The following is a 24,036-nucleotide window of genomic DNA, read 5'->3' on the forward strand; positions in this document are numbered from 1 at the left end:
CTACCTTGATAACAGCATTTTCGGAAGTTAAATGCAACAGTAAAACATTATTTATGAAAAACGATCTATTGGTATGGTATTTGAACTCTATAATTTGTTTTTGAGCATGATAGCTGTACTTTTAATACAAATTGTATTTTCAGAGTTTCCCACTTGTTATGAATGCAGCATTATCCAGTATGTATGGATGTGTGTGTGTTCTTCATCCTGTTGCCATGACGGTGATGGTGACGTTGACAGGTTTGTTGTCCTCAGCGGGGAGAGGGGGAGAGCCAGCCCTAGGAGAGGACATGGACGGACCTAGAGAAGAGAATATTCATTTATCATCATAGAACTGATTGGATTTATTAACATGTTAAAGATCCAGTATGTAACTTTTTGGGTGACGTGACCAAAATCCACATAGAAATATGAGTTCTAGATCTATCATCCTCACTGTAAGCAAGTCTAAGAAGCAGTAGGTCTGTTCTATATGCTTCCTTTTCTTCAATTTGGTTTTGTACGTCAGCTTCAAACACAATATTTTTTGTAATTGAAAATATATTTCACAGCGGTTTGGATATACAATGATATGCTCTGGATAAAAGCATCTGCTAAATGACTACAATGTAAATACTCCACACTTGTTTTGTCACAAACTGAAATTAGACAAACATTGTAGAATTGTGGCAACCAATCACGGAGCGATTGCTACATATTACTCCTTTAATGACATGGGCCTGAGGGGAGGTTATGTCTCATTATGTTAATGAGATATTAGCGTACCTGGGCTAGGGGAGGGGAAATGTTCTGAGGCTCCTCCCTCTCCCTCAACTCCTCCCATCACCTCATCATCAGGGAAGTTGATGTTCTCCCTGGACTGGCTGTGCTGCCTAAAAACACACATTATATACATATTATACACACATTATATATATATATATATATACAGTGGGGGAAAAAAGTATTTAGTCAGCCACCAATTGTGCAAGTTCTCCGACTTAAAAAGATGACAGAGGCCTGTAATTTTCATCATAGGTACACGTCAACTATGACAGACAAATTGAGATTTTTTTTCTCCAGAAAATCACATTGTAGGATTTTTAATGAATTTATTTGCAAATTATGGTGGAAGATAAGTATTTGGTCACCTACAAACAAGCAAGATTTCTGGCTCTCACAGACCTGTAACTTCTTCTTTAAGAGGCTCCTCTGTCCTCCACTCGTTACCTGTATTAATGGCACCTGTTTGAACTTGTTATCAGTATAAATGACACCTGTACACAACCTCAAACAGTCACACTCCAAACTCCACCATGGCCAAGACCAAAGAGCTTTCAAAGGACACCAGAAACAAAATTGTAGACCTACACCAGGCTGGAAAGACTGAATCTGCAATAGGTAAGCAGCTTGGTTTGAAGAAATCAACTGTGGGAGCAATTATTAGGAAATGGAAGACATACAAGACCACTGATAATCTCCCTCGATCTGGGGCTCCACGCAAGATCTCACTCCGTGGGGTCAAAATGATCACAAGAACGGTGAGCAAAAATCCCAGAACCACACGGGGGGACCTAGTGAATGACCTGCAGAGAGCTGGGACCAAAGTAACAAAGCCTACCATCAGTAACACACTACGCCGCCAGGGACTCAAATCCTGCAGTGCCAGACGTGTCCCCCTGCTTAAGCCAGTACATGTCCAGGCCCGTCTGAAGTTTGCTAGAGTGCATTTGGATGATCCAGAAAAGGATTGGGAGAATGTCATATGGTCAGATGAAACCAAAATAGAACTTTTTTGGTAAAAACTCAACTCGTCGTGTTTGGAGGACAAAGAATGCTGAGTTGCATCCAAAGAACACCATACCTACTGTGAAGCATGGGGGTGGAAACATCATGCTTTGGGCCTGTTTTTCTGCAAAGGGACCAGGGACGACTGATCCGTGTAAAGGAAAGAATGAATGGGGCCATGTATCGTGGAGATTTTTGAGTGAAAACCTCCTTCCATCAGCAAGGGCATTGAAGATGAAACGTGGCTGGGTCTTTCAGCATGACAATGATCCCAAACACACCACCCCGGGCAACGAAGGAGTGGCTTCGTAAGAAGCATTTCAAGGTCCTGGAGTGGCCTAGCCAGTCTCCAGATCTCAACCCCATAGAAAATCTTTGGAGGGAGTTGAAAGTCTGTGTTGCCCAGCGACAGCCCCAAAACATCACTGCTCTAGAGGAGATCTGCCAAAATACATTTTACAAGACACTTATCCAGAGCGACTTACAGGAGCAATTAGGGTTAAGTGCCTTGCTCAAGGGTTTCATCGACAGACTTTTCACCTAGTCGGCTCGGGGATTAGAACCAGCAACCTTTCGGTTACTGGCACAACACTCTTACCCACTAAGCTACCAGCAACAGTGTGTGAAAACCTTGTGAAGACTTACAGAAAACGTTTGACCTGTGTCATTGCCAACAAAGGGTATATAACAAAAGTATTGAGAAACTTTTGTTATTGACCAAATAGTTATTTTCCACCATAATTTGCAAATAAATTCATAAAAAATCCTACAATGTGATTTTCTGGAAAAAATAATCTCATTTTGTCTGTCATAGTTGACGTGTACCTATGATGAATATTACAGGCCTCTCTCATCTTTTTAAGTGGGAGAACTTGCACAATTGGTGGCTGACTAAATACTTTTTTTCCCCACTGTATATATATATATATATATATATATATATATATATATATATATATATATATAGTACCAGTCAAAAGTTTGGACACCTACTCATTCAAGGGTTTTTCTTTATTTTTACTATTTTCTACATTGTAGAATAATAGTGAAGACATCAAAACTATGAAATAACACATATGGAATCATGTAGTAACCCAAAAAGTGTTAAACAAATCTAAATATATTTTATATTTGAGATTCTTCAAAGTTGCCACCCTTTGCCTTGATGACAGCTTTGCACACTCTTGGCATTCTCTCAACCAGCTTCACCTGGAATGCTTTTCCAACAGTCTTGAAGGATTTCACACATATGCTGAGCACTTGGCTGCTTTTCCTTCACTCTGCGGTTCATTCTATATGCACCTGTTTTACACATGGCATGTGTGACTCCATACTCACATTCCAAACAGCATGTCATGGAGTCCTATGTAGAGACAGGAGAGTTAAGGTCAGATATTAAACTGTTCAACATGCTGGTTAGGGTCAGGGTTAGCATGCTGGTTAGGGTCAGGGTCAGCATGCTAGTTAGGGTCAGGGTCAGCATGCTGGTTGAGGTCAGGGTCAGCATGCTAGTTAAGGTCAGGGTCATCATGCTAGTTAGGGCCAGGGTTAGCATGCTGGTTAGGGTCAGGGTCAGCATGATAGTTAGGGTCAGGGTCAGCATGCTAGTTAGGGCCAGGGTCAGCATGCTAGTTAGGGTCAGGGTCAGCATGCTAGTTAGGGTCAGGGTCAGCATGCTAGTTAGGGTCAGGGTCAGCATGCTAGTTAGGGTCAGGGTCAGCATGCTAGTTAGGGTCAGGGTCAGCATGTTAGTTAGGGTCAGGGTCAGCATGTTAGTTAGGGCCAGGGTCAGCATGTTAGTTAGGGTCAGGGTCAGCATGCTAGTTAGGGTCAGCATGCTAGTTAGGGTCAGGGTCAGCATGCTAGTTAGGGTCAGGGTCAGCATGTTAGTTAGGGTCAGGGTCAGCATGCTAGTTAGGGTCAGGGTCAGCATGCTAGTTAGTGTCAGGGTCAGCATGTTAGTTAGGGTCAGGGTCAGCATGCTAGTTAGGGTCAGGGTCAGCATGCTAGTTAGGGTCAGGGTCATCATGTTTGTTCGGGTCAGGGTCAGCATGCTAGTTAGGGTCAGGGTCATCAATTCAGTTAGGGTCAGGATCAGCATGCTAGTTAGGGTCAGGGTCATCATGTTAGTTAGGGTCAGGGTCAGCATGCTAGTTAGGGTCAGGGTCATCATGCTAGTCAGGGTCAGCATGCTAGTTAGGGTCAGGGTCATCATGTTAGTTAGGGTCAGGGTCAGCATGCTAGTTAGGGCCAGGGTCAGCATGCTAGTTAGGGTCAGGGTCATCATGCTAGTCAGGGTCAGGGTCATCATGTTAGTTAGGGTCAGGGTCATCAATTCAGTTAGGGTCAGGGTCAGCATGCTAGTCAGGGTCAGGGTCAGCATGCTAGTTAGGGTTAGGGTCAGCATGCTAGTTAGGGTCAGGGTCAGCATGCTAGTTAGGGTCAGGGTCAGCATGCTAGTTAGGGTCAGGGTCAGCATGCTAGTTAGGGTCAGGGTCATCATGCTAGTTAGGGTCAGGGTCATCATGTTTGTTCGGGTCAGGGTCATCAATTCAGTTAGGGTCAGGGTCAGCATGCTAGTCAGGGTCAGGGTCAGCATGCTAGTTAGGGTTAGGGTCAGCATGCTAGTTAGGGTCAGGGTCAGCATGCTAGTTAGGGTCAGGGTCAGCATGCTAGTTAGGGTCAGGGTCAGCATTCTAGTTGGGTCTACACCAGAGGTTAGTTACCTCCACTCCTGATTAGAGTTAGAGTTGACATTAACTGGATGGTTAGGGTTAGAGTTTACATTAACTGGATGGTTAGGGTTAGAGTTGACATTAACTGGATGGTTAGGGTTAGAGTTGACATTAACTGGATGGTGAGGGTTAGAGTTGACATTAACTGGATGGTTAGGGTTAGAGTTGACATTAACTGGATGGTTAGAGTTGACATTAACTGGATGGTTAGGGTTAGAGTTGACATTAACTGGATGGTTAGGGTTAGAGTTGACATTAACTGGATGGTAAGGGTTAGAGTTGACATTAACTGGATGGTTAGGGTTAGAGTTGACATTAACTGGATGGTTAGGGGTTAGAGTTGACATTAACTGGATGGTTAGGGTTAGAGTTGACATTAACTGGATGGTTAGGGTTAGAGTTGACATTAACTGGATGGTTAGGGTTAGAGTTGACATTAACTGGATGGTTAGGGTTAGAGTTGACATTAACTGGATAGTTAGGGTTAGAGTTGACATTAACTGGATGGTTAGGGTTAGAGTTGACATTAACTGGATGGTTAGGGTTAGAGTTGACATTAACTGGATGGTGAGGGTTAGAGTTGACATTAACTGGATGGTTAGGGTTAGAGTTTACATTAACTGGATGGTGAGGGTTAGAGTTTACATTAACTGGATGGTGAGGGTTAGAGTTGACATTAACTGGATGGTTAGGGTTAGAGTTGACATTAACTGGATGGTTAGGGTTAGAGTTGACATTAACTGGATGGTTAGGGTTAGAGTTGACATTAACTGGATGGTTAGAGTTGACATTAACTGGATGGTTAGGGTTAGAGTTGACATTAACTGGATGGTTAGGGTTAGAGTTGACATTAACTGGATGGTTAGGGTTAGAGTTGACATTAACTGGATGGTTGTGACACTCTGGCTCCATGGACTTTGATTATTGAGCCAGGGTAGTTCATTTTCATTGTTTGGGTGTATTTCTATGTTGGGTATTCTAGTTGTTCATTTCTATGTTTGGTGATTGTTCTTGATTAGTCATATGACTCCCAATCGGAGGTAACGAGTGTCAGCTGTCGGCTCGTTATCTCTGATTGGGAGCCATATTTAAACTGTGTGGTTTCTCCTTGGTTTTGTGGGTTTTTGTTCCGTTTCAGTCATAGTCACTGTTGGACTTCACTATCGTCTTTTGTTTTGTATTTTACGTGCTTTTTTCAATTAAAGTCATCATGTTCACGCAACGCTGCGCCTTGGTCTCCTGTTTTAGACGATCGTGACGGAAAAACCCACCATAAAAGGACCAAGCAGCGTATCCAGGAACACCCGCAGGAGAGAACGCTGGTGGATGTCCTCCTCGGCTGGGGACATATTACGCAGGAGGAGGCCGTCCGGTACCGGAGGGCGATGAAGGGGGAGAACCTGGCAGGAGAGGAGCAACGGCGTCAGCAGGGCCATCATCGGAGGGACGAGAGGCAACCCCAAAAAGTTTTTTGGGGGGCACATGGTTTGGGCGGCTGGGCAGCAGGAGGCTGCCACAGGGAGACGTGGAGAGAAGGCTATCGGATTACGGGAGCCATTGGCGAGTAGAGGAAGGGAAGTTGTTGCGGCACGGCGTGAGAGACTGATGTGTGTTACCAGTCCGGTCCGGCCCGTTCCTGATCCCCAGTTAAAGCCAGTGGTGTGTGTTCCCAGTACGGACCGGCCTGCTCCTACTCACGCATCAAGCCCACGGTGTGCGTCGCCAGTCCAGCCCGGCCTGTTCCTGCTCCTCGCACAGAACCTACGGTGTGCTGTCGCCAGCCCAGCCCGGCCTGTTCCTGCTCCACGCACAGAACCTACGGTGTGCGTCGCCAGCCCAGCCCGGCCTGTTCCTGCTCCACGCACAGAACCTACGGTGTGCGTCGCCAGCCCGACCCGGCCTGTTCCTGCCACTCGCACCAAACCTACCGGTGCGCGTCGCCAGCCCGGTCCGGCCTGTTCCTGCCACCCGCACCAAGTCTACGGTGCGCGTCGCCAGCCCGACCCGGCCTGTTCCTGCCACTCGCACCAAACCGGACGGTGCGCGTCGCCAGCCCGGTCCGGCCTGTTCCTGCCACCCGCACAAGTCTACGGTGCGCGTCGCCAGCCCGACCCGGCCTGTTCCTGCCACTGCACCAAACCTACGGTGCGCGTCGCCAGCCCGGTCCGGCCTGTTCCTTCTCCCCGCACTAGCCCTGAGATGCGTGTCCTCAGCCCGGGACCACCAGTTCCGGCACCACGCACTAGGCCTTATGTGCGTTCCCAGGGTCCAGCATGCCCTGTTGCTTCTCCCCGCACTAGGCCTGAGATGCGTGTCCTCAGCCCCGGTACCTCCAGTTCGGCACCACGCACCAGGCCTACGGTGCGCCTCAGACGGCCAGAGTCTGCCGTCTGCCCAACGGCGCCTGAACTGCCCGTCTGCCCAACGGCGCTTGAACTGCCCGTCTGCCCAACGGGGCCTGAACTGTCCGTCTGCCCAACGCCGTCTGAACTGCCCGTCTGCCCAACGCCGTCTGAACTGTCCGTCTGCCAAGCGCCGCAGGAACTGCCCGTCTGTACTGAGCCTGCAAAGCCGCCCGTCTGCCATGAGCAGCCAGAGCCTTCCGCCAGACAGGATCAGCCAGAGCCTTCCGCCAGACAGGATCAGCCAGAGCCTTCCGCCAGACAGGATCAGCCAGAGCCTTCCGCCAGACAGGATCAGCCAGAGCCTTCCGCCAGACAGGATCAGCCAGAGCCTTCCCGCCAGACAGGATCAGCCAGAGCCTTCCAGCCAGACAGGATCAGCCAGAGCCTTCTGCCAGACAGGATCAGCCAGAGCCTTCCGCCAGCCAGGATCCGCCAGAGCCGCCCAGCCAGGATCCGCCAGAGCCGTCCAGCCAGGATCCGCCAGAGCCAGCCAGCCAGGATCCGCCATTCAGTCCGGTGCTGCCCCTCAGGCCGGTGCTGCCCCTTAGTCGGGTACTGTCCCTTAGTCCGGTGCTGCCCCTTAGTCCGGTGCTGCCCTTAGTCCGGTGCCGCTCCTTAATCCAGTGGGGTTTAGTTGGGGGGTGGTCATGTGGGAGGGGGCTACGGAAGCGGATAGTGACTAAGGTGGGGTGGGGACCACGACCTGGGCCAGAGCCGCCACCATGGACAGACGCCCACCCAGACCCTCCCTAGACAGTATGCTGGTGCGCCCGGAGTTCGCACCTTTAGGGGGTACTGTGACACTCTGGCTCCATGGACTTTGATTATTGAGCCATGGTTGTTCATTTTCATTGTTTGGGTGTATTTCTATGTTGGGTATTCTAGTTGTTCATTTCTATGTTTGGTGATTGTTCTTGATTAGTCATATGACTCCCAATCGGAGGTAACGAGTGTCAGCTGTCGGCTCGTTATCTCTGATTGGGAGCCATATTTAAACTGTGTGGTTTCTCCTTGGTTTTGTGGGTTTTTGTTCCGTTTCAGTCATAGTCACTGTTGGACTTCACTATCGTCTTTTGTTTTGTATTTTACGTGCTTTTTTCAATTAAAGTCATCATGTTCACGCAACGCTGCGCCTTGGTCTCCTGTTTTAGACGATCGTGACAATGGTTAGGGTTAGAGTTTACATTAACTGGATGGTTAGGGTTAGAGTTGACATTAACTGGATGGTTAGGGTTAGAGTTTACATTAACTGGATGGTTAGGGTTAGAGTTGACATTAACTGGATGGTTAGGGTTAGAGTTGACATTAACTGGATGGTTAGGGTTAGAGTTGACATTAACTGGATGGTTAGGGTTAGAGTTGACATTAACTGGATGGTTAGAGTTGACATTAACTGGATGGTTAGGGTTAGAGTTGACATTAACTGGATGGTTAGGGTTAGAGTTGACATTAACTGGATGGTTAGGGGTTAGAGTTGACATTAACTGGATGGTTAGGGTTAGAGTTTACATTAACTGGATGGTTAGGGGTTAGAGTTGACATTAACTGGATGGTTAGGGTTAGAGTTGACATTAACTGGATGGTTAGGGTTAGAGTTGACATTAACTGGATGTTTAGGGTTAGAGTTGACATTAACTGGATGGTTAGGGTTAGAGTTGACATTAACTGGATGGTTATGGTTAGAGTTGACATTAACTGGATAGTTAGGGGTTAGAGTTGACATTAACTGGATGGTTAGGGTTAGAGTTGACATTAACTGGATGATTATGGTTAGAGTTGACATTAACTGGATGGTTATGGTTAGAGTTGACATTAACTGGATGGTTAGGGTTAGAGTTGACATTAACTGGATGGTTAGGGTTAGAGTTGACATTAACTGGATGGTTAGGGTTAGAGTTGACATTAACTGGATGGTTAGGGTTAGAGTTGACATTAACTGGATGGTTAGGGTTAGAGTTGACATTAACTGGATGGTTAGAGTTGACATTAACTGGATGGTTAGGGTTAGAGTTGACATTAACTGGATGGTTAGAGTTGACATTAACTGGATGGTTAGGGTTAGAGTTGACATTAACTGGATGGTTAGGGTTAGAGTTGACATTAACTGGATGGTTATGGTTAGAGTTGACATTAACTGGATGGTTAGGGTTAGAGTTGACATTAACTGGATGGTTAGGGTTAGAGTTTACATTAACTGGATGGTTAGGGTTAGAGTTGACATTAACTGGATGGTTAGAGTTGACATTAACTGGATGGTTAGGATTAGAGTTGACATTAACTGGATGGTTAGGGTTAGAGTTGACATTAACTGGATGGTTATGGTTAGAGTTGACATTAACTGGATGGTTAGGGTTAGAGTTGACATTAACTGGATGGTTAGGGTTAGAGTTGACATTAACTGGATGGTTAGGGTCAGAGTTGACATTAACTGGATGGTTAGGGTTAGAGTTGACATTAACTGGATGGTTAGGGTTAGAGTTGACATTAACTGGATGGTTAGGGTTAGAGTTGACATTAACTGGATGGTTAGGGTTAGAGTTGACATTAACTGGATGGTGAGGGTTAGAGTTGACATTAACTGGATGGTTAGGGTTAGAGTTGACATTAACTGGATGGTTAGGGTTAGAGTTGACATTAACTGGATGGTTAGAGTTGACATTAACTGGATGGTTAGGGTTAGAGTTGACATTAACTGGATGGTTAGGGTTAGAGTTGACATTAACTGGATGGTTAGGGTTAGAGTTGACATTAACTGGATGGTTAGAGTTGACATTAACTGGATGGTTAGGGTTAGAGTTGACATTAACTGGATGGTTAGGGTTAGAGTTGACATTAACTGGATGGTTAGGGTTAGAGTTGACATTAACTGGATGGTTAGGGTTAGAGTTGACATTAACTGGATGGTTAGGGTTAGAGTTGACATTAACTGGATAGTTAGGGTTAGAGTTGACATTAACTGGATGGTTAGGGTTAGAGTTGACATTAACTGGATGGTTAGGGTTAGAGTTGACATTAACTGGATGGTGAGGGTTAGAGTTGACATTAACTGGATGGTTAGGGTTAGAGTTTACATTAACTGGATGGTGAGGGTTAGAGTTTACATTAACTGGATGGTGAGGGTTAGAGTTGACATTAACTGGATGGTTAGGGTTAGAGTTGACATTAACTGGATGGTTAGGGTTAGAGTTGACATTAACTGGATGGTTAGGGTTAGAGTTGACATTAACTGGATGGTTAGAGTTGACATTAACTGGATGGTTAGGGTTAGAGTTGACATTAACTGGATGGTTAGGGTTAGAGTTGACATTAACTGGATGGTTAGGGTTAGAGTTGACATTAACTGGATGGTTAGGGTTAGAGTTTACATTAACTGGATGGTTAGGGTTAGAGTTGACATTAACTGGATGGTTAGGGTTAGAGTTTACATTAACTGGATGGTTAGGGTTAGAGTTGACATTAACTGGATGGTTAGGGTTAGAGTTGACATTAACTGGATGGTTAGGGTTAGAGTTGACATTAACTGGATGGTTAGGGTTAGAGTTGACATTAACTGGATGGTTAGAGTTGACATTAACTGGATGGTTAGGGTTAGAGTTGACATTAACTGGATGGTTAGGGTTAGAGTTGACATTAACTGGATGGTTAGGGTTAGAGTTGACATTAACTGGATGGTTAGGGTTAGAGTTTACATTAACTGGATGGTTAGGGTTAGAGTTGACATTAACTGGATGGTTAGGGTTAGAGTTGACATTAACTGGATGGTTAGGGTTAGAGTTGACATTAACTGGATGGTTAGGGTTAGAGTTGACATTAACTGGATGGTTAGGGTTAGAGTTGACATTAACTGGATGGTTAGGGTTAGAGTTGACATTAACTGGATGGTTATGGTTAGAGTTGACATTAACTGGATAGTTAGGGTTAGAGTTGACATTAACTGGATGGTTAGGGTTAGAGTTGACATTAACTGGATGATTATGGTTAGAGTTGACATTAACTGGATGGTTATGGTTAGAGTTGACATTAACTGGATGGTTAGGGGTTAGAGTTGACATTAACTGGATGGTTAGGGTTAGAGTTGACATTAACTGGATGGTTAGGGTTAGAGTTGACATTAACTGGATGGTTAGGGTTAGAGTTGACATTAACTGGATGGTTAGGGGTTAGAGTTGACATTAACTGGATGGTTAGAGTTGACATTAACTGGATGGTTAGGGTTAGAGTTGACATTAACTGGATGGTTAGGGTTAGAGTTGACATTAACTGGATGGTTAGGGTTAGAGTTGACATTAACTGGATGGTTAGGGTTAGAGTTGACATTAACTGGATGGTTATGGTTAGAGTTGACATTAACTGGATGGTTAGGGTTAGAGTTGACATTAACTGGATGGTTAGGGTTAGAGTTTACATTAACTGGATGGTTAGGGTTAGAGTTGACATTAACTGGATGGTTAGAGTTGACATTAACTGGATGGTTAGGATTAGAGTTGACATTAACTGGATGGTTAGGGTTAGAGTTGACATTAACTGGATGGTAATGGTTAGAGTTGACATTAACTGGATGGTTAGGGTTAGAGTTGACATTAACTGGATGGTTAGGGTTAGAGTTGACATTAACTGGATGGTTAGGGTTAGAGTTGACATTAACTGGATGGTTAGGGTTAGAGTTGACATTAACTGGATGGTTAGGGTTAGAGTTGACATTAACTGGATGGTTAGGGTTAGAGTTGACATTAACTGGATGGTTAGGGTTAGAGTTGACATTAACTGGATGGTGAGGGTTAGAGTTGACATTAACTGGATGGTTAGGGTTAGAGTTGACATTAACTGGATGGTTAGGGTTAGAGTTGACATTATAGTTGAGCTGTGTGTAGTATGTGTATAGTGTTTGTGTGTGTAGTGTGTGAGTATGTAGTTTGTAGTGTGTGTGTGTGTGTGTAGGTGTGTGTACGTACGGGGGTTGTTGTTGCGGTTGTGGATGATGTACATGAACAGCAGAACGGTTGCTATGGCAGCCATGAGCATCCCTCCAATGGCTGCTCCAATCACAGCAGGGTACGCACTGAAGGGAGGGTCCGCTGCAAAATACACACATTTTACACACACACACACACACACACACACACACACACACACACACACACACACAGTCAGAATTGTATTCCCTCTCCCATTTACAGAGAGCTTGCCATTTACAGGTAATTTCCGATTGAGCCGACATTGCAACTTTTACGTTAATGGATCTCTGCAAACATTGTGGAAAATGCCTTTAAAATGTGCATTGTTAGCTGCATAGTGACCTACACAATAGCACAGCTTGGATTGGATCCCGGCCTTTGCTAGCTAGCTATGTTTTGTGACAAAATGTGGGATATATCGTCAACATTGGTTTGTGGTGCACGATGTCCATACAGTAAATACAAACTAACTGGCTAATGTCGGCTAGCACGTTAGTGAATCAGTGATGCTTTGATAACATGAACATTCAGAACTAATATCTAACAGAATAGACAGAGCTAACAGGTTCAGAACTAATATCTAACAGAATAGACAGAGCTAACGGGTTCAGAACTAATATCTAACAGAATAGACAAAGCTAACGGGTTCAGAACTAATATCTAACAGAATAGACAAAGCTAACAGGTTCAGAATGAATATCTAACAGAATAGACATAGCTAACGGGTTCAGAACTAATATCTAACAGAATAGACATAGCTAACGGGTTCAGAACTAATATCTAACAGAATAGACATAGCTAACGGGTTCAGAACTAATATCTAACAGAATAGACATAGCTAACGGGTTCAGAACTAATATCTAACAGAATAGACATAGCTAACGGGTTCAGAACTAATATCTAACAGAATAGACATAGCTAACGGGTTCAGAACTAATATCTAACAGAATAGACATAGCTAACGGGTTCAGAACTAATATCTAACAGAATAGACAAAGCTAAGGGGTTCAGAACTAATATCTAACAGAATAGACAAAGCTAACAGGTTCAGAATGAATATCTAACAGAATAGACATAGCTAACGGGTTCAGAACTAATATCTAACAGAATAGACATAGCTAACGGGTTCAGAGCTAATATCTAACAGAATAGACATAGCTAACGGGTTCAGAACTAATATCTAACAGAATATACATAGCTAACGGGTTCAGAACTAATATCTAACAGAATATACATAGCTAACGGGTTCAGAACTAATATCTAACAGAATAGACATAGCTAACGGGTTCAGAGCTAATATCTAACAGAATAGACATAGCTAACGGGTTCAGAACTAATATCTAACAGAATAGACATACTGTAGCTAACGTGTTCAGAACTAATATCTAACAGAATAGACATAGCTAACGGGTTCAGAACTAGCCTACTTAGCTGCTAATCCATAATTAATACAAATACAAATCATCTGCAAGTTAATAGCAGTCAGCAGTTCACACACCAAGTAGGTTACTGGGAAGACAGGCAGCACTTCAAGTAGATAGGAAAAAACAGTACTAGATAAAGCTAATGGGTTCAGAACTCCCTCTATCAGAATAGACAAAGTTTTCCTGGGGTCCAGCAAAATTAAGGCAGTTATACATTTGAAAAACATTATTATTGTTGACACATCAACCAGGATTAAGTGGCAATTTGTGACTGTTGTTGTTGTTTTCGTAATCAATGGCTGTATTGGAGGGGGAATGGTTTCTCCTCTCCTGGGCAATCAGCAATTAGTACTCGGAAGTGTGCTCTTCACCTTTGCAAGGCAATTGTTATTAGTACTTCAGTCTCCCCTGTTTTCTCTGCGGCAGCTGTAAGCGACGGTTTTGTCGCAAAACTAAGACCGTTGCCAAAACGGTTCTGCAGAGTTATTCGAAGAAGGAAAGAGAGGAAGGCTCCACATCACTCGCTCACTTGAGTATCTTACCTAGTTATTTTCTGATTATCTCATTTTACTCTTTTGTTGCTTTGGCAACTACATTATCTGTGTGTTTTCCATCCTAGTTCGCTCCTCTCCCTGTAGGCTTTATAGATGCTCCCCACCCCTTGACTGCAACCCTTCTAATTTAGTGTACCCTGCACACACAACCCATGTGGAATTCCTGGTCTCTGGCAGCGCTTGGAACTGCCGATCTGCGGTCAGGAACGCAGAGTTCATCTCAGCCTATGCTGCCCTTCAGTCCCTTGACATTTTGGCCCTAATGGAGACATGGATCACCCCAGAGAACACTGTTCTTCCAGCTGCTCTTTCTTCATCTGACTACGATTTGTCTCATAGTCCAAGAGCATCTGGTCATCACGGTGGTGGTACAGGTCTACTCATTTCTCCTAAGTGGAGATTTTCTCTTTTCTCACTCTCTCACCTGTCCATCTCCTCATTTGAATTCCATGCTGTCACTGACACTTGTCCACTCAAGCTTAACATTATTAATATGCCATTTAGCAGACGCTTTTATCCAAAGCGACTAACAGTCATGTGTGCATACATTTTTACGTATGGTTGGTCCCGGGGATTGAACCCACTACCCTGGCGTTACGAGCGCCATGCTCTACCAATTGAGCTACTATCGCCCACCAGGTGCCCTTGGAGAGTTCATCAATGAGCTTGACACCTTGATAATCTAATTTCCTGACGATGGCTCACCGCTCTTCATACTTGGCGACTTCAACCTCCCGATGTCTGCCTTTGATTCATTTCTTTCCAACTCTCTCTTTCCCATCCTTGTCTCTTTTGACCTCACCCTTTCCCAGTCCCCTCCCACTCACAAGACAGGCAATATGCTTGACCTCATCTTTACTAGAGGCTGTTGCCTCCTAACCTCACTGCAACCCCCCTCCGGGTCTCTGATCACTACTTTGTTTCCTTTTCTGTCTCCCTTTGCTCCAACCCTAACCACTCAGCCCCGACCCAGATGGTCATGAGGCATCACAATCTTCGCTCTCTCTCTCTCCCACTACTCTCTCCTCTTCTATCCTATCATCTCTCCTCTTCTATCCTATCATCTCTACTTTCTGCTAAATCCTTCAAATCAAATCAAATCAAATTGTATTTGCCACATGCGCCGAATATGCAGTTTTAAAGAAAAAAAAGTGTTAAGTAAAAAATAGATAGGAGGGAGGCTATATACAGGGGGTACCGGTACAGAGTCAATTTGCGGGGCACCGGTTAGTCGAGGTAATTTAGGTAATATGTACATGTGGGTAGAGTTAAAGTGACTATGCATAGATAATAAACAGAATAGCAGCAGCGTAAAAGAGGGGGTGGGGTGGGGTTGGGGGGACAATGCAAATAGTCCGGGTAGCCATGATAAGCTGTTCAGGAGTCTTATGGCTTGGGGGTAGAAGCTGTTAAGAAGCCTTTTGGACCTAGACTTGGTGCTCCGGTACCGCTTGCCGTGCGGTAGCAGAGAGAACAGTCTATGACTAGGGTGGCTGGAGTCTTTGACCATTTTTAGGGCCTTCCTCTGACAACACCTGGTATAGAGGTCCTGGATGGCAGGAAGCTTGGCCCCAAAGATGTACTGGGCCGTACGCACTACCCTCTGTAGTGCCTTGCAGTCGGAGGCCGAGCAGTTGCCATACCAGGCGTTGATGCAACCAGTCAGAATGCTTTCGATGGTGCAGCTGTAGAACTTTTTGAGGATCTGAGGACCCATGCCAAATCTTTTCAGTCTCCTGAGGGGGAATAGGCTTTGTCGTGCCCTCTTCACGACTGTCTTGGTGTGTTTGGACCATGATAGTTTGTTGGTGATGTGGACACCAAGGAACTTGAAGCTCTCAACCTGTTCCACTACAGCCCCGTCGATGAGAATGGGGGCGTGCTCAGTCCTCTTTTTTTTCCTGTAGTCCACAATTATCTCCTTTGTCTTGATCACGTTGAGGGAGAGGTTGTTAATCTGGCACTGCATGGCCAGGTCTCTGACCTCCTCCCTATAGGCTGTCTCATCGTTATCAGTGATCAGAAACTTAATGATGGTGTTGGAGTTGTGCCTGGCCACGCAGTCATGGGCAAACAGGGAGTACAGGAGGGGACTGAGCATGCACCCCTGAGGGGCCCCCGTGTTGAGGATCAGCGTGGCAGATGTGTTGTTTCCTAACCTTACCACCTGGGGGCGGCCCGTCAGGATCTCCAAGATCCAGTTGCAGAGGGAGGTGTTTAGTCCCAGGGTCCTTAGCTTAATGATGAGCTTTAAGGGCACTATGGTGTTGAATGCTGAGCTGTAGTCAACAGCTGATTCTCTATTTATTTATTTTATTTATTTCCCCTTTATTTAACCAAGTAAGCCAGTTGAGAACAAGTTCTCATTTACAACTGCAACCTGGCCAAGATAAAGCAAAGCAGTGCGATTAAAAACAACAACACAGAGTTACATATTGTCACGACCGTCGACTGAAGACACGGACCAAGGCGCAGCATGATAATCGTACATACTTGAATTGTACTTACACGAACAAAAACAACAAACAAACGAATACGTGAAGTCCTAGGTTATACACAACAAACCAAACGGAACAAGATCCCACAAATACTAGTGCAACACAGGCTGCCTAAGTATGGTCCCCAATCAGAGACAACGAGCTACAGCTGCCTCTGATTGGGAACCACCCTGGCCAACATAGATCTAAACGATCTAGAACGAAAACATAGAAAAACTAAACATAGAAAAATCCACACCCTGGCTCAACCTTTAAGAGTCCCCAGAACCAGGGCGTGACAGTACCCCCCCAAAGGCACGGACTGCGACCGCGCCACACAAACACAAGAGGGTAGGGGCCGGGTGGGCATTCCGCCTCAGAGGCGGATCCGGCTCTGGGTGTGACCACCACTCTCTCTCCACCCCCCGTTGCGCCCCTGATCTGGTCTGGCCCCGCTGGCCGGAGCTGGACTGGACACCGGTGGAGCGGATTGCTCTGGCTCCGGAGTGGAGCAGCTGACCGGTGCCGGACCAGGCACCGGTGGAACAGGCACGGGCTGTGCCGGACTGGACACATGCACCACTGGCTTGATGCGCGAAGCAGGAACGGGCCGGACCGGGCTGACGACGCGCACCACTGGCTTGGTGCGGAGAGCAGGAACGGGCCGGACCGGGCTGACGACGCGCACCACTGGCTTGGTGCAGGGAGCAGGAACGGGCCGGACCGGCTGACGATGCACACCACTGGCTTGGTGCGGGGAGCAGGAACGGGCGGACCGGCTGACGACCGCACCACTGGCTTGGTGCAGGGAGCAGGAATGGGCGGACCGGGCTGACGACGCGCACCACTGGCCCGGTGCGGGAGCAGGAACGGGCGGACCAGGCTGACGACGCGCACCACTGGCTTGGTGCGGGGAGCAGGAACGGGCCGGACCGGCTGACGACGCCGCACCACTGGCTTGGTGCGGGGAGCAGGAACAGGCCGGACTGGGCTGGCGACGCGCACCACAGGCTTGGCACGAGGGACAGGAACAGGCCGGACCGGGCTGGCGATGCGCACCACAGGCTTGGTGCGAGGGGGAGGAACAGGCCGGACCGGGCTGGCGACGCACACCACTGGCTTGGTGCGAGGGGCAGGAACAGGCCGGACCGGGCTGGCGACGCGCACCACGGGCTTGGTGCGGGGAGCAGGAACAGGCCGGCTGGACTGTGAACACGCACCATTGGCTTGGTGCGGGGAGCTGGAACGGGCCGGGCCGGACTGTGGAGGTGGACTGGAGGTCTGGAGCGGAGAGCTGACACAACCCGTCCTGGCTGAATGCCTATTTCCGCACAATATGTGTGAGGCTTCAGCACAGGACGTACAGGGCTGTGCACTCGTACTGGCGCTACAGCACGTGGCACTGGCGCAGGATATCCGGGACCGAGGAGGGGTACTGCAGGCCACGAGCATTGAGCCGGCACACCCCGTCCTGGCTGCATGCCCACCTTAGCACGACACGTGCGTGGTGCTAGCACAGGACGTACAGGACTCTGCCGGAACACTCGCGGCACAGTACGTGGCTCCGCATAACACGGAGCCTGCCCAGTCTCACGCTTCCTAGCCTGAGTACAGGTAGTTGGCTCTGCTCTACCTCTAGGCTCCGCCAACCACCCTTTTAGCCCCCGCCCAAAATGTTCTTGGGGCTGTCTCTGGGGCTTCCTCCTCGGCCGGTACCCTCTGCGTTGCCGCTGCTCCTCTCTGTAGCGCGCCTCCACAGTCTCCTCTCCTGCCTGGGCATTCACCTTTGCTCATGGCCCTTTGCCCGCGAATATCTCCTCCCAAGACCACCATTTGCCCACCTGGGACATCGCCATCTTCTCCTCCTGGGCACGCTGCTTGGTCCTCTTATGGTGGGATCTTCTGTCCTGATCGTCAACTGAAGACACGGACTAAGGCGCAGCGTGATAAGCGTACATACTTTAATTGTACTTACACAAACAAAAACAACAAACAAACGAATACGTGAAGTCCTAGGTTATACACAACAAACCAAACGGAACAAGATCCCACAAATACTAGTGCAACACAGGCTGCCTAAGTATGGTCCCCAATCAGAGACAACGAGCTACAGCTGCCTCTGATTGGGAACCACCCTGGCCAACATAGATCTAAACGATCTAGAACGAAAACATAGAAAAACTAAACATAGAAAAATCCACACCCTGGCTCAACATTTAAGAGTCCCCAGAGCCAGGGCGTGACACATATGGGGTAAACAAAACATAAAGTCAAAAATACAACAGAAAATATATATACAGTGTGTGTGAATGTAGTAAGTTAAGGCAATAAATAGGCCATAGTGCAAAATAGTTACATGCTTCAGTGTTGCTTGCCTCGAAGTGAGCATAGAAGTTATTTAGCTCGTCTGGTAGGCTCGTGTCACTGGGCAGCTCACGGCTGTGCTTCCCTTTGTAGTTTGTAATAGTTTTCAAGCCTTGCCACATCCGACGAGCATCGGAGCCGTTGTAGTACGATTCAATCTTAGTCCTGTATTGACTCTTTGCCTGTTTGATGGTTCGTCGGAGGGCATAGCGGGATTTCTCTGGGTTAGAGTCTCGCTCCTTGAAAGCAGCAGCTCTACCCTTTAGCTCAGTGCGGATGTTTGCTGTAATCCATGGCTTCTGGTTGGGGTATGTACGTACGGTTACTGTGGGGACGACGTCATCGATGCACATATTAATGAAGCCAGTAACTGATGTGGTATACTCCTCAATGCCATCGGAAGAATCCCAGAAAAAATATTCCAGTCTGTGCTAGCAAAACAGTCCTGAAGCTTAGCATCTGTGTCATCTGACCACTTCCTTATTAACCGAGTCACTGGTGCTTCCTGCTTTAGTTTTGCTTATAAGCAGAAATCAGGAGGATATCATTATGGTCAGATTTGCCAAATTGAGGGTGAGGGAGAGCTTCTCTGTGTATGGAGTAAAGGTGGTCTTGAGTTTTTTTTCCCTCTGGTTGCAGATTTAACATGCTGGTAGAAATTAGGTAGAACGGATTTAAGTTTCCCTGCATTAAAGTCCCCGGCCACTAGGAGCGCTGCCTCTTGATGAGCGTTTTCCTGTTTGCTTATGGCGTTTTACAGCTCATTAAGTGTAATCTTAGTGCCAGCATCGGTTTGTGGTGGTAAATAGACAGCTACGAAAAATATAGAAGAAAACTCTCTTGGTAAATAGTGTGGTCTACATCTTATCATGAGATACTCTTCCTCAGGTGAGCAAAACCTCGATTTCATGCACCAGCTGTTGTTTACAAATATACACAGACCGCCACCCCTTGTCTTACCGGAGTCAGCCATTCTAACAGCGTATATTCAGCCAGCTGTATGTTATCCATGTTGTCGTTCAGCCACGACTCTGTGAAACATAAGATATTACAGTTTTTAATGTCCCGTTGGTAGGATATCCTTGATCTTAGGTCGTCCATTTTGTTTTCCAATGATTGTACGTTGGCTAATAGGATTGATGGAAGAGGCAGATTACTCACTCGCCGTCTGATCCTTACAAGGCATCCCAACCTACGTCCACGATATCTCTGTCTCTTTCTCATGCAAATGACGGGGATTTGGGCCTTGTCGGGTGTCTGTAGAATATCCTTCGCGTCCGACTCATTGCAGAAAAAAATCTTCGTCCAATACGAGGTGAGTAATCGCTGTCCTGATATCCAGAAGCTCCTTTTGGTCATAAGAGACGGTGGCAGAAACATTATGTACAGAATAAATTACAAATTACGCGAAGAAACACACATAATAGTACAATTGGTTAGAGGGCTGTAAAACGGCAGCCATCTTCTCCGTCGCCAAGCAACAAACAAATCTGTGTGGAAGATTTAGGTTGCTTACGTTCCCATTTTTGTAGCAGTCAGCAAAATCTGTCTGTCTGTCTGTCTGTCTGTCTGTCTGTCTGTCTGTCTGTCTGCCTGCCTGTCTGTCTGTCTGTCTGTCTGCCTGCCTGCCTGCCTGCCTGCCTGTCTGTCTGTCTGTCTGTCTGTCTGTCTGTCTGTCTGTCTGTCTGTCTGTCTGTCTGTCTGTCTGTCTGTCTGTCTGTCTGTCTGTCTGTCTGTCTGTCTGTCTGTCTCTCTCTCTCTCTCTCTCTCTCTCTCTTCTCTCTACCTCTTCTCCCTCTCTCTCTCTCTCTACCTCCCTCTCTACCTCCCTCTCTCTCTCTCTCTCTCTCTCTCTCTCTCTCTCTCTCTCTCTCTCTCTCTCTCTCTCTCTCTCTCTCTCTCTCTCTCTCTCTCTCTCTCTCTCTCTCTCTCTCTCTCTCTCTCTCTCTCTCTCTCTCTCTCTCTCTCTCTCTCTCTCTCTCTCTCTCTCTCTCTCCCCCCTTCTTTAATATAATAATATAATAGTAGTAACAATAATAACAGTAATAATATGTTTCACTCACCTGGTGTTTTTGGAGGAGAGGGATGTCCGAGGGTTCTGTGATTGACAGCTGTGATGCGTATCTGGTAGGTGTCTGTTGGGGTCATGTTGCCCAGCGTGTGGACACTCTCCCCGGCTCCCAATACCGCCACCTGCTTCCATGGAGAGAAACTACTCCTTTTTTCCTGTCGCCGCTCCTTCAACAACAAAACTATATTAATATCTACACTGAACAAAAATAAATACAACATGCAACAATTTCTAAGATTTTACTGAGTTACAGTTCAGATACGGAAATCAATCAATTGAAATAAATACAGTGAGGGAAAAAAGTATTTGATCCCCTGCTGATTTTGTACATTTGTCCACTGACAAAATCATGATCAGTCTATCATTTTAATTGTAGGTTTATTTGAACAGTGAGAGACAGAATAACAACAAAAAAATCCAGAAAAACGCATGTCAAAAATGTTATAAACTCTCCCTTTAAGAGTTTGCTCCTAATCTCAGCTCGTTACCTGTTTAAAAGACACCTGGGAGCCAGAAATCTTTCTGATTGAGAGGGGGTCAAATACTTATTTCCCTAATTAAAAAACAAATCAATTTATAACATTTTTGACATGCGTTTTTCTGGATTTTGTTGTTGTTATTCTGTCTCTCACTGTTCAAATAAACCTACCATTAAAATTATAGACTGATCATGTCTTTGTCAGTGGGCAAACGTACAAAATCAGCAGGGGATCAAATACTTTTTTCCCTCACTGTAAATGAGGCCCTATATGGATTTCACATGACTGGGAATACAGATATGCATCTGTTGGCTCGCAGTTGGTGGTCCAATTCATACCAAAGGTGTTCGATGGGGTTGAGGTCAGGGCTCTGTGCAGGTCAGTCAAGTTCTTCCACACTGATCTCGACTAACCATTTCTGTGTGGACCTCGCTTTTTGCACGGGGGTATTGTCATGCTGAAACAGGGAAAGGCCTTCCCCAAACTGTTGCCACAAAGTTGGAAGCACAGAATCGTGTAGAATGTAATTGTTAGCTGTAGTGTTAAGATTTCCTTTCATTGGAACTAAGGGGCCTAGCACGAACCATGAAAAACAGCCCCATACCATTATTCCTCCTCCACCAAACTTTACAGTTGGCACTATGCATTCGGGCAGGTAGCGTTCTCCTGGCATCCACCAAACTCAGATTTGTCTGTCGGACTGACAGATGGTGAAGCGTGATTCATCACAGCAGAGAACACGTTTCTACTGCTCCAGAGTCCAATGGCGGTGCTTGGCATTGCGTTTGGTGATCTGAGGCTTGTGTGCAGTTTAAGCATGTCCCAGTTTAGGTCACCTAGCAGGACAAAGTCAGACTTAGTGTAAGCGGCCAGGAGAGAGCTTAGGGCACAGGCCTGTGCTGATGAAGGACGATAACACCCAGCAACAGTCAACAAAGAGCTATTTGAAAGTTTAATGCTTAAAACCAGCAAATCAAATTGTTTGGGGACAGACTTGGTGGAGACAACCGAGCACTGAAGGTGTTCCTTGGTAAAGATTGCCACTCCACCACCTTTGGAAGATCTGTCTTGCCGAAAAAGGTTATAACCAGAAAGGTTAACATCAGTGTTCAAAACACTCTTTCTTAACCACGTCTCAGTAATGACCAACACATCTGGATTGGAGCTGTGAACCCACAGTTTCAATTGATACATTTTAGGTAATAAGCTCCTACTGTTAACGTGCAGAAAACCCAGGCTTTTACGAGAGCAGAAATCAGTGAAGCAGATATCAGAGCACAAGTCAGAATTGGGACTAGCAGCAGTAGATGGGCCAGGGTGTACATTCACATTTCCAGATATCATCAGCAGTAATACAATCAGGGCACGGCCGAGGACAGGGAGGAGCTCTGCAGTGTTGATTTTTTATGACAGCTGAATGTGCATTAGATGGCAACAAGATCATATTGTACAGAAATGTCATCAGGCATCATGAATACAAAGCCGGCGAGAGGTGGTTAGAATAGGATGGGAGGCCAAGAGTCTGTGTAACCAATAGAGAGTCAGAGTCCCGATAGAGAGTCTGTGTAACCAATAGAGAGTCAGAGTCCCGATAGAGAGTCTGTGTAACCAGTAGAGAGTCAGAGTCCCGATAGAGAGTCTGTGTAACCAGTAGAGAGTCAGAGTCCCGATAGAGAGTCTGTGTAACCAATAGAGAGTCAGAGTCCCGATAGAGAGTCTGTGTACCAGTAGAGAGTCAGAGTCCGATAGAGAGTCTGTGTAACCAGTAGAGAGTCAGAGTCCCGATAAGAGAGTCTGTGTAACCAGTAGAGAGTCAGAGTCCCCGAGTAGAGAGTCTGTGTAACCAGTAGAGAGTCAGAGTCCCGAGTAGAGAGTCTGTGTAACCAATAGAGAGTCAGAGTCCCGATAGAGAGTCTGTGTAACCAGTAGAGAGTCAGAGTCCCGATAGAGAGTCTGTGTAACCAGTAGAGAGTCAGAGTCCCGATAGAGAGTCTGTGTAACCATTAGAGAGTCAGAGTCCCGATAGAGAGTCTGTGTAACCAGTAGAGAGTCAGAGTCCCGATAGAGAGTCTGTGTAACCAATAGAGAGTCAGAGTCCCGATAGAGAGTCTGTGTAACCAATAGAGAGTCAGAGTCCCGATAGAGAGTCTGTGTAACCAATAGAGAGTCAGAGTCCCGATAGAGAGTCTGTGTAACCAGTAGAGAGTCAGAGTCCCGATAGAGAGTCTGTGTAACCAATAGAGAGTCAGAGTCCCGATAGAGAGTCTGTGTACCAGTAGAGAGTCAGAGTCCCGATAGAGAGTCTGTGTACCAGTAGAGAGTCAGAGTCCCGATAGAGAGTCTGTGTAACCAGTAGAGAGTCAGAGTCCCGATAGAGAGTCTGTGTAACCAGTAGAGAGTCAGAGTCCCGATAGAGAGTCTGTGTAACCAGTAGAGAGTCAGAGTCCCGATAGAGAGTCTGTGTAACCAGTAGAGAGTCAGAGTCCCGATAGAGAGTCTGTGTAACCAATAGAGAGTCAGAGTCCCGATAGAGAGTCTGTGTAACCAGTAGAGAGTCAGAGTCCTGATAGAGAGTCTGTGTAACCAGTAGAGAGTCAGAGTCCCGATAGAGAGTCTGTGTAACCATTAGAGAGTCAGAGTCCTGATAGAGAGTCTGTGTAACCAGTAGAGAGTCAGAGTCCCGATAGAGAGTCTGTGTAACCAGTAGAGAGTCAGAGTCCCGATAGAGAGTCTGTGTAACCAGTAGAGAGTCAGAGTCCCGATAGAGAGTCTGTGTAACCAGTAGAGAGTCAAAGTCCCGATAGA

At 46.4% G+C, this 24,036-nt stretch overlaps 1 long non-coding RNA gene across 1 annotated transcript; it reads right to left on the reverse strand.

The window, feature by feature from the left end:
• Window positions 1-771: 771 nt before the first annotated feature.
• On the reverse strand, window positions 772-11,972 carry LOC123486367. The gene is made up of 3 exons (XR_006659364.1): window positions 11,860-11,972; window positions 3,106-3,130; window positions 772-872 (listed from the first exon to the last, which is right to left on the reverse strand). It is a non-coding gene; the product is annotated as an uncharacterized LOC123486367 (long non-coding RNA).
• Window positions 11,973-24,036: the final 12,064 nt, after the last annotated feature.

The sequence above is a fragment of the Coregonus clupeaformis genome, unplaced genomic scaffold (genome assembly GCF_020615455.1).
Source record: "Coregonus clupeaformis isolate EN_2021a unplaced genomic scaffold, ASM2061545v1 scaf1177, whole genome shotgun sequence".
Taxonomy (NCBI): domain Eukaryota; kingdom Metazoa; phylum Chordata; class Actinopteri; order Salmoniformes; family Salmonidae; genus Coregonus; species Coregonus clupeaformis.